Consider the following 9446-nt stretch of genomic DNA (forward strand, 5'->3'; position numbering starts at 1 on the left):
CTTTCTAAACAGTGTTAATTAGGGGTGGGATTGGATTTCTGTAGAGAGTCAAAACTTTTATGTCTGGGAAACTTAGCTTATTGCACAGAAAAGGATGCAGAATAGTTTTGACAGTGTGACCGCTGACAAGTTTTGAGCTCTTAAAAATAGTCCGGTTTAGTGGAAATGTGTATGTTTTCTTTTCATAGCAGGGGAATTTGAGTGCACAAAGAGGACTAATTGTGTCAGTAATTTTGTGGTTTGTTAGTCTTTCCACATGAAGCTGACTCATCTCTTTGCACTCCTCAGTAGATCTGTTAAACCTAGATAAGAAGAAAGGTGACACCAGCCGAAGACGGAGTTTTACTTCCTGTAATCTAAAACAGGCTCTGTGACTTTAGAGTTAGCAGACTTGCACAATTTACTGACTATAAACAGGCACCAAGACTGTAAGTCTGTGGCAGATATTACTCCATTATAAAGCTTTACAACGAATTATGGATAATCATTCTTTACTAGCTGTGATGAAACCTGATACATAATGCATTTAATTTAGCATGTGTGTTGTAGTTCAAACGCTTGCTCATGGTGGGAACTGTTGGGTCTCTAAATCATTTTATAAAGGAGTACGATCTAGACTAGTGTCCTGAGACAACTGTTGTTATTTGGCGCTATTACAAATAAAATTCAATTGAATTGAAATTGCAGCTGAAAACAGTAAATTTACTGGCTCACAAGTCTGGTAGCCTTCTAATAATCTGATACGTAAAAAGTGAATTTTCTAGGACGTTTGGCTGGTAACCAGGGAGGTAGTGACTCTGGTGGAAGAGCTCATGATGCATGTTGGGAAAAGTCACTTTGTCATCATATAAATTGTTCATTCTGTTAATAAAATCAGGTACTGTGTGATGCAATAAAGACAAAAGATATTTATGTTTATTTTATTTTTATTTAAAACTCAAGGCTCCTTGATTTAGGATCAAATTTAAATTCCGGTCCAATACTACGTAATGTATTACCCCCTGAAACAGGACCCTGTTATGTCCGAGCAGTGCCCCATTTGCCATTTTTTTCCCTAGATAAGAGAAGTAATGACCCGTCCTACTCTGACAAAGGCTTTAACCTGAGCCAGACCATACAACAATGACAGCAATCATACAGGCACAGTAGTATACGCTCGTTAAAAAAAAGGATCAACCAAAGTTCAGGTACCAGAATTTATATCTGGAAGGAAAAAATGGTACCGTAACATCTCACAATACTCAAAGTTTATACCTTCACCCATCACTGTGAGGCACAACCCTCAATATCTTTGAGAATCTTTGAAGAAGAGCTTCAGCAGAGTCTCTCGTCTGAATAAGACTAAAAGATATACCTTTCATGGTGGTTGTCAATGTGACTGACTGCTTGTTTTTTGGTCTTGGATGCCCGGAGGCTGTGACCCCCTCTCGATCCATATACAAGAGCAACAGCCAGGTGAAGAGGAGGAGAAGGCTTACTGCAACCACGACGTCTCTTTAATACGACACAGTTGATCCTCTCTGTCTCCATCCACCACCTCCACCTCCCTGTGTAAAGTGTACATGTGATCCACGCCTGCCACTGTAAGAAACGCTGATGAAATGTTGGACTGTTTCAGTATAACTGTGGATTGTTGTGTGTCTGCTGAGCTGTAGCCCTGCTGCCAAGTGACTGAGTGTCAGATGGTAAACTGATTGTGTAACTGAAATGGAAAGAGGTTGTTTGAGTTCTTGCTCTCCACTGACACCCTCTTATCCACATCACCATTCTGACTTTAAGCAGAGATCCACAGTTAATGCCCCACGAGATAAAGAGTATTTACTGATAAGATGCTTTCTTCACTATTCTTACATGTACAGGCTTTGTCGGGTGTTCAGTGTTGCCAGACTGTGACTATTTATTTGACTGGGCAGTTAAACGTATGTTGGGTAGCGTATGATCATTTGGGTAACTTTTCGGCCGTATTAGCATTATGGCTCTTGGGATGGAAATGTCTGACTGTTGACTGTTACTTTTACTGAAATGTCCTGACAACTATTGAAGGGATTCATCGCCATGAAAAGGTTTTGCAGATATTCATGTTTTTAAGAGGATTAATCCTCCTGACTTTGGTGATCCCCTGAAAATTTCAATTCCATTTTGGTTAAATACTTGAGTTCTGCAGGTATTTATTCATAAACCTCAAATCATAATGACATTCCCACCAGCCTCAGCTGTTTATTGCTCATTAGCAAATGTTAGCATGCCTCCACACAACACAACAAACATGGTAAACACTACACTTGCTTAGCAACAGCGTGTTGGCATTGTTATTGTGAGCATAGTGACAATAGGATTTACCTCGAAGCATTGCTCACACACAGCGTCACAGAGCCACAAAGACGGCTGTAGACATTTAATCTTGTGGTAATATTTAGGTGGTTTCTTTGATTAAAAGCTTTATGCTACATTCCCATGAATATACCGCTCCCACCTCTAGTTAGAATATATCCAGATTGTCAGGGACACTGGGACTATGCAGTCAGAAAACCAGATTGACAGACAGAGTTCAGTAGGCTCAACACACCGACAGAATAAGTCCTTTTAGGTCGATCCACTGTGTACAGCACTTAAACCAATCAAACAATCTCTGGTCCAAACAGAGCAGCTGGTTGTCCAGTCACAGTCACTTCAGGATGATTTGTTGAGTTGGTGGGAACATGTGGGAACTCCTGTCACTCCAGACACACTGTTGGTGTAAACACTGTGAGCAGATGTTGATAGAATATGTTCTGACACACATATGCATTGAGCTACAGCAGATGAATCGTCACGTCATACAAAGAAACAGGCACGCTCTTCTTCTTGACTCTCGTCAATGAACTGAGCACAGCGGTTACAGCTGATACGACACAACGTTCAGCTTCATCCCTCAGTTGTTGACCCAGTGTCACACTACAAAGATGGCGACAGCTAACGGCAATAAATGACTCATCCCATACAGCTTGTTAGTGAACTAGCTCAGGGAGGAACATTCAGCAGCGGTGTCCGGGGAAGTAAGGACGAGTTAATTCAATAGATAACGGCGCCAAGCGAGGCTAATTCAATCAGACTGTGTGAGCAGCGTAGGGGAGCCTAGGGCTGGACGAAGAAGGACAAGACAGAACGTGGGTTAAAGTGCAGTTTTGTGTGTGTGCGTGTGTCCTCCACTGTGAGGACAATGCCTGGAGTTCTCCTACGGAGTGATAATGAGCGCTCAGTACAGAGATAGTGTCCACACAGAGGTCACGGTGAGGCGTGGTCGTGTAAGCGTACATGACATGGACAAAAATAGGAGGACAGATACTCACTTTTAATGAACGCACACACACACACAAAATACCTCTCTCACTATCCAGTAAAACATGAGGACATGTCTCTCGGGGAGAAAGGCCACAGAGCCAGTGTGATTGTAGAGGGTGTGATCTGTGTACTCTTCTGGCTACAGTACAGTCAGTCCAGTCGACTCTGGCTTTATGTAGTTGTTCTACTGTGAGAGAAGGAAGGACAGACGAGCTCTGGCCGTGTTCAAAGCTCACGGCCAGCTAATAATAGAGGAAGAAGAAAGAAATGCTTCTAGTAACGTTTCTTTTTACAGCAAAGACTCATGCAAATGAGACAATATTGGTAATTCCCTCTTTATACTGACCGAATGGATAGATGACTCCTTCCAGTAACAAATGAGATGATGAATTATGTTGCTGTTGTAGACCCAGTGAATTTTTATTTATTGAAAGACCTGTATTCAGACTGTAAAATTGGTGGAGTTCCCCTTTAATTTCATCGTATCATTAAAACAAAAACAGATACACACATAGGCTCGACATGCTGACTAAATATATGGTGTGATTTTTTTTTTTTTTTACAAGTTCCTTCCTAGCCACACAGGCAGAGGCAATAAAATGCCACATTGGTGCTCAGGAAAACACGCACACACCGACTATGTCATGTAAAAGGCTGCATGTAGTTTTCTCTTACAAATACACACATAAGCAAGTACAGCATGACAGAGGCATGAGTCTGCAAATGGTTTTTCTAATGGACTTACAGTAACTTGCACATCATTTCCTAAAGGGGTCTTCCACTGCAACATGGGACACAAAGATAAACCTGCAGGGAAATTCCCTTTTTTTCCTTGTCAAACTGACTGACTGTGTGGCAGAGAAGCAGGTAGAGGGAACGGGAATAGATTGGACAAGGAGGAAGAGAGAAATAAAACCAAAACATTTACTGTTTCCTTCAAAGGAAATGTTGGTTTAACACAGGCCTTTATGCGCTGGGAAAATCCTATGACCCTAGATGAAAAGTAATCAAAACATTTTCAGGAACACATTATTTTTGTGGGTACAGTACAAGTCTGTTGCTAGTAGCGCCGTAATACTCAAATACAAGTGGGCAATCATCAGCCAGTGGACCATCTGCAACGGAGACTGGGGAAAAAAAATACACATTGGCAAGAGCAAAAGCCAGTTTGTCTAGTCACGCTCACGAGAAAGACAGAGAGAAGTGGTTAGCGAGGGGCTGAAAGAGAGGGAAAGACAGACGAGGCAAACAAAGAGAGAGCAACATGGGGACAGGAAGAGAGGGAGGAGAGAGACGGATGAGGCACAGCCGAGAGGGTCACGGGGTTGAAGCAGACAGAACAGGCAAATAAGCAGAGAGAGAAGGAAGGAGATAGAAATGGGGCAGAGAACAACAATGAATCAGCAACCACACTGCAACTCTACAATGTGCACCAACGGAGCCAGCCAAGAGTAGCGCAAGATGAAAGTGGTTACTGACTGAATCTTCTATACATTTACAGTAAGAGACAGCAGTTTTCATGTATTTCTCCAGCCTCTTTTCAGCTGTTGCTTTTCACATGAAGCACCACAAACAAGAGGCAGAGTTTCCTAAAATCACCCTATTCTGTGTGCGAGTGACAGTTTTTGGTGGTAACGCACCAAGAAACGAGGCAATGCACCAACAAAAGGGCCGGGAGGAAGAAGAGCAGGGACGCATTTATTCATCTAATGGTTTCGGCTCTACACGAGATACGTTACCAGAAGCAGGAGGAGGCAGAAATATAAAAGGCTCCCCAAACACACCCACATACACAAACACAGTCGTGAGATTTAGGGCAGGACCATGTTTACCACCTCCAGACCTTCCTACATCACCTCCCTTCTCCCTCTATCCTCCTTTCTTCACTCTCCATCTTCCTCTTGACTAAAAATCCCCAGTTGTTCTCGTCTTGGCCTCCTCCTTCTCCCCGCCTTCCCCTTGTTTTAAAGCAGAACCACCAGTGGATCTCCTCTTTTTTTTGGTTTCCACATTAACTTCCAACTTTAACCTTTAGCCTCGCCACCTCCACCCTTGTACGGAAAAACACGAGGTGCTTTTGGACTGAATTTAAGAATATCCCTTCTTCTGTTATGGCAGCTGGATCTCGATACATAAACTTGGCTCAACCTGACAGCCATTGTTTTCCCACCTATTGGCCACTTCACCTCTTCAGTTCAGGTCTGTATGAAGCTGACAGTTTGGCAGCAGTGGAGGAAACTGTACTCTTTGAGCTGCATCCAACTTTATAGTGACAGGACAAACATGATTGCCGAACTCATCCATCTTACACACCACTTATGAATTCTTATAACAAATGAAAACGGGGCTGAAGTGTTAACACACACAACAGCTGTGTCCAATTATATTATTTTTATTTGATGTGCTTCTAGAGAAAATGGAGAGGGTTTGTTTAAATCTCTTTCCCTCTCTCTCCTGACATGTTTTGAGCCTCACGTGTCAGGAAGCTGCTGCTTGGTTATGCAAATCTTGGGCGGAGTTCTTGATTTTCAGCTGGTTTATTGCTCACGCACAAACAAAGCCACTACAGATATTAATCACATGAAGCATGCAACATCAGAGGCACAACATTTTAGAGGAAATATTTATCTGATTTTGTCAACATCAGTGTAAATGTTAATCATTAAATTAGATGAAATAGTTTGGGATCTGCTGCCTGTGTGTTTAAGATGACAGGTTGACTGAAATCAATCAGTGCGACCGACCGACCGACCGGGGGGACGGGACTATACATTCTGCTCTAAAGCACATAAATACTAGGTTACTGATTATCTTAGGACGGGCACACACAGGTTGTGAATGATCCCGACCTCACCTGGGCCTCATAAGAGAAATCACAATCATCAATCAAGATGCTGATTCGTCTTCAAGTGTGCACACTGGGACTTTGATCTGGTCTGGTGGACAGAAGACAGTCTATTTAGTTTATCTAAAACTAGAAGGAGAAGAAGTAACCATTCATTGGATCTCTACTAACAAACTGGAACAATTACTTCTCTATTAATTTGTGTCAGTTGACCCGGCCATGCCTGCACAGAGTCTACTTTACAACTTACTAAACGTGCTAGAGTTTTAAAGTTGTGTCTCCAAGTTGAAGAGCGGACTCGTGCTCTACCTCAAACATAGCTTCATTTATGTGCTGCAATTTCTTTGTACTTACCCACCAACATAAATATCAATACTGGACGCAAAAATATTGGCCACTATATTTGCCTGGCTCTGTAACAGATACAAAGACACAGAAATAGACAGAAACAGAAACACAAGTCAGTGAGTTGATTAGAAGACTGAAACTATATTTATAATCAGTTAATCATTTCGATATTCTTTAAAGAATAATGTGTGATATATTATATTTTGGGCTTCTGGTTAGCCAAAACAAGACATTTAAATTGATCACCATGGGCTCTGGGACACTGCCATGGGGCTTTTGTAATTTATATATTGCCTCTGAAAGCCTCTGAGAAGACATTTTAATCAATAGTTTATCTCTACACAACTACAGGTAAGAAGTCATCTGAATGTAAACTGTCTCAAGCCTGGAGCCTGTAAATGTTTAGAGAGCACAACGGCCTGGATCAATCATAAAGAGACCTCAGTGGACAGAGGACGATGTTTAAATGACAAACATCCCCAGGTGGGAATGTAAACAGTCTGTCCAGGGTGAAGTGGCTCCATATCCATAACCACTAACCTTTCCTGGAACAGAGATAAAAGGAAGCAAAGGAAAGGAACAAACAGCTTCCCCACTGCTCTATTCTCTACAGATTAAACACTGGGAGGCATTCACACCAGCAGGGGGAGGACCCTCAGCTCAGCAGGCCGTCTGTCAATCACAATCTGTTAAAGACAAGTTTAGTGAGAGGAGCAGACGCCTGTCAGTCAGTCATTCTCCAATCCCTACCCTGCTGAGTCACTGAGGATTTCCAACAGCTGTCAATCATCCTCAGGCCAACTCACATTAAAAAGGCCGACATGCTGTGGGAGGAGCTAACACAAGCGGCTCTGATTCTGCTGAGTAGACAGACCACAAACGCAACCTTTTCACTCATAGTTTGAACTGAATCCAACTGGGCCTCAAGTGGAATATTTAGCTTTACGAAGCAGCTACATTTTTTAAGATCTACTTATTCAGGGAGGACTGAGTGAGTATGCCGGCTCTGTCTCAGAAACCCCTGCTTCTCCTAACACTGGTTCTTAACACACACCAGAACATCACAAAGAGTCAAACACGGATACTGTGTTAGAAAGATGAAACGGGTTTAGTCATTTGGATCAGCTGTTGGTGAAAACAGAGAGGAGCACGAAGAACAATCATTAAAATGAACTATAAACCCACACAGTCTGGAGATTTAAAGGTGAGAAATCAATCGAGTGCTCTCATCCAACACTGGACTGATACAGTGTGGAGTTTACGCAACAAGACAATTTATATGCTAATCACATCAGAGTAGGACTTTAAGATTCCAGTAGGTTTTAGATACGATCAGAAATGTAGCCACTAATTTACATTTTGAAAAAAAGAAAAAAATAAGACAACTAATCAGACATATTTAGAGCTGCAACAATTAGTCAGTTAATAGATCGACCGAAAATTATCCAGCAAACGTTATGATAAATGTCTTTTTTTAATGCCAAACATTAGTTTGCTGCTTTGCTTTGTTGTATATGATAGTGAACTTAATATCTTTGGATTTTTGGACTGTTGGACAAAACAACACATCTGAAGATGATTTAGGAAATCATGTCTGTCCAACTAATCACAATATGATGTTTTTACCATATCATGCAGCCCTAATCAATAGTTGCAGCCTTAATCAGGTTGCAGGAAAACACTGAACAAAAATAGATTATGCTTCAATTAGTTTAATTATAGTGTCCAATCATAACTGCAGCTCAACTGTGATAATCCTCATTATGTAGTTTAGTTTGTGTTGGTGTGCACTAAGCTGCGTGTGTGTGGTATCTAAGCAAATTATGTTGAAGTAGTAATACGAGCTTTCACACTGCGTTGTTACAGATGAACACAGGGAAGCAGCAAAAAGGACAGCAACATGCCAAATTCACACCTTCACTTATGAACGTAACAATAAGTGCACTCAATGATCGAGAGTTCATTTATTTAAAGGGTCTTAAACTATACAATAACCTCACAATGATTCAACTGTGCATGTCTTCAAAGTGGCTATGAGTTAACTCTTTGTGTTATGTCTCATTTAGAGTTTCTGAACATTTCTGAGAATGAAATAGTCTAAAATTGTTACAAATGTTTCTGGTTTATGACAATTACAACAGTCTGAGCTACAATGTCAGTTTAAAACTACATTAAAAACAGAAGTGTATTTATATCTACAGATCAGGAACCGATACTACCAGTGTTCCCAGCACCACAGCAGCCTCTGCTGATACAGGCTGCAGTGTGCAGATGAAGACAGTGATGATCAGTAGTCATGCAGCATTTACGGTTTAGTGGTTGAATAACAGAGGCTGAGCTCAATGACAAAATGTTACGCAGATGTTGGTGCCAATGAAAACAATAAATGTTAGTCAAGATGAAAAAGATAGAAGTTAGAGATGCATAATCCAGCATGTGATAACCAAACTCTGAGGGGGCTGTACTTGTTTCTGTGAGAAGTTTGCATGCACTGTATGTGTATTATTAGACCAGATAAGTGTCTGTGTGTGTGAAAGCAGCCCAAGCAGAGAAGTCTGGGTAATTGCTCTGACAGGTCTGGGGTATCTGCGTACATGAGCTTCATGGAAAGACAGCCCTGCAGAGCAGCACCAATGACACTGATAGCACTGAAACTCACTCCTGTGTTCACTAAAGTGAAGAGATAGAAATGGGTCTGCGAGGCTGATTTACTGAAGGGTGGATCTGATGTCAGTTTGGGTTTGGCACTCCTAATGAGAAGCACGAAAATATATGGAGTCATGAGCTGTTCCTGGATCTGTTCACTGTGAAGGGATCTGAGTGCAAAGGTTGGATACAAACTTCCACCTGAAGTCAAAACAATGTCTTCTTCGCGCTGCTTAGGCGCACAAGAAAGGAAATGTGTCCAAGAGACTCTGTGTGTGTGTGTGTG

At 41.6% G+C, this 9446-nt stretch overlaps 1 protein-coding gene across 1 annotated transcript in view; it reads right to left on the bottom strand.

The window, feature by feature from the left end:
• pkn1a (protein kinase N1a) overlaps positions 1–9446 on the bottom strand; it is a 39351-nt gene that overhangs the window by 20860 nt on the left and 9045 nt on the right. The window lies entirely within an intron of this gene.

Source organism: Morone saxatilis, unplaced genomic scaffold (assembly GCF_004916995.1).
Source record: "Morone saxatilis isolate NCDOM2014 unplaced genomic scaffold, NCSU_SB_2.0 Contig17, whole genome shotgun sequence".
Taxonomy (NCBI): domain Eukaryota; kingdom Metazoa; phylum Chordata; class Actinopteri; family Moronidae; genus Morone; species Morone saxatilis.